Genomic DNA, 2,595 nt, shown 5'->3' on the forward strand with positions numbered 1-2,595 from the left:
GTACCACGAGCTCATCTGCCCCAACGTTTCTCCTCGGTGAGCGTTTTGCAAGTACTATAGCTCGCACAGTAGCTAGCCTACTAACACCAAGAATCATCAAACAAGCCCTTCTGATATGATAGACAGTTCAAACTGATATCTAAGCTTGGCATATATTACATCAAAAGCTGGTGAGGATACATCTGTTTCCATAACTCGGAGAGGGTTCGCATGATTCACTATCAAACAAAAGTAGCAAGTACCGCCCACACAAGACAGTGCACTAGCCCTAAGATGGTTTGATAACACGCATCATTCTGGTATTTAAACACAGGGCAATGCAAACTACCCTGAAGGATTAGCGCGACCAACTATTTCTTGTCATCGATCTCTTGGGCAATGACCACAACACAGACAACGGCAGGGGAATCGATCTCTGGGGAGATGTCCACAGGACTGACCGCGACATCGGAATCGATCTCTGGGGCGATGTCCACCGGATGGACAGCAGCATCGGAATCGATCTCCGGGGCGATGCCAACAGGATGGACCGCGACATCGAAAACGATCTCTGGGGCGTTGTCCATAGGATGGGCCGCGACATCGGAATCATCAAGGACGTCCACCGGCACCTGCACAACCCTAACATATTAGCAAGCACATTGCAACTAATCAAAAATCACAACTATGGTAATAAGCCATTATTTTTTACCTTGTGCAGCTCACCGGGGGATCCCATACCTCCGGGGGCCATCTCCTCGTCCTCGATGGGGGCCATCACCTTGCCAGGGGAACACTGCTTCTCAACGGCGACTATCTCCTCAAACTCGGCCTTGAGCCTCGCATAGGTGGCCATCAGAGTTTCTGGGGTAGGCACGGTGGGGCCCTTGCTGTTCTTCCAACTTTCTTTGAGGAGTTCGTCCGCCAACGTCGTCAACTCTTTGGCCAGTGCTTGTTTCTTGGAGTTCTTCGTCTCCATGGGTTGGCCCGCCAACATGGTCAACTCGTTGGTCGGTGCTCGCTTCCTGGAGATCGCTGTCTCCAGTGGGTTGTCCGCGGCAACTCTTTGCCTAGTGCTCCAGGATCCATCAATGAACTGACAAACAAAAAGCAATCGAAAGAAAACCCCAATCGCAATGAAAATGGGAAAAGAATAGGCTGTGAGAATCGGTCGGTGCTTCGCAAAAAGAAGATTCTTGGAATGAAAATATAGCAGCATCACTGATTCGCCCACCTTTCCTTCATCAGTACAGAAGAAAAATGGCAGAAGTGAGTAGCCTGGAGTGAGGTTTTCTTCAAGAAAGGGGAGAAAGGGCTTCAACGAGCGTTCCAGTGAAATGATGGTTGCTTCGTCCAGTCCAACTTCTAGGCCACTTTACCACTGTTAGTAAAGGTGTGGGTTTTGTGATATGACGGGTCATGACGGCCGCACCGGGGTGACATGTGAGTCTCGACTGTAGCACCTCACTGTGATTTGGTGGATGGCACACGGGCCTGGATGCTTTGATGTCCCACATGTAGATAGAGCGGCTAGTCATATAGGAGTGCTCAATATTGTGCACTGCAACCAAGGCGGAGAGGAAAACAAGAGAACTAAATAATTAATGCATGAGTTTAATTAGGGTAGTTTTGTAAAGTATGAGATATATTCCTCCAATCGCAAAATGCCTTGGTTGATGAGATTTGAAATTTGAGCCCTATAAACCAGAAGGGAGGGAGTACTACATGCGGTGTAGTCTAGTCACTTGTTGAAATCTCTAGAAAGCCAAATACTCCTTTCTGGTTTACAGGGCTATACTAGCAAGTACTAGTACTACAATAGTGGGCTCAAATAGCAATTTTGTCTCATGCAAGAGCCTGGCTATATGCGTGCTCCAAGGCACCGCACCATGCGAGCATTTGCAACTGCCACGTTCAGGTTACGCTTGGCTCTTCGCCTCTTCGAGAAGACGAACAATGATGTTACTCCTACTTCTACAGTATCGAATCCACTGCTACATGTCCGTCCACCTTGTGCGGGAGGGATAGCGTGAAGCAAAAGCTTCTACTAGTCCTGCCAGCCACCACGCTCATACGCGAGGGAGGGACACAACTTCATTGAGTTACTACTCCTGCCTTTGTGTCTATGATAGGAGGGCCCAACAGGTGGTTGGACCACCTGTCATGCAGCCAAAGGCAGGTGCAGTTAAGGCACCGAAGCTCAGTCCGCGAGGGAGAGGGCGTTGTAGTAATCAAACTTCTCAGTATTGTACAAGTTGACACGACACATCAAAGCACTGCACTCAATATAAGTCTTTTTACACATTTCAAATGGACTACAACATATGGATGTATGTAGACATATTTTGCTTTGTATGTAGTCACTTGTTGCAATCTCTAAAAAGACTTATATTTGGAAACGGAGGGAGTACAACGCATGCATGCATGTCGTGACTTTCCTTTTGATACTTGCATGTGTTGATTTGATGCACCTTGCCAAATTTTGACTATAAATTTAACTAACCAAATTTTCATGCATGTCACAAAATTTACGGGGCTATTTGGATTGTGACTATGTTTGTCTTATGTTCCCACGTTATTTTTCCCACACTTTCCACACTTGCCTAACTTGAGTTG

The sequence above is a fragment of the Triticum aestivum genome, chromosome 3B, assembly GCF_018294505.1.
Source record: "Triticum aestivum cultivar Chinese Spring chromosome 3B, IWGSC CS RefSeq v2.1, whole genome shotgun sequence".
Lineage (NCBI taxonomy): Eukaryota > Viridiplantae > Streptophyta > Magnoliopsida > Poales > Poaceae > Triticum > Triticum aestivum.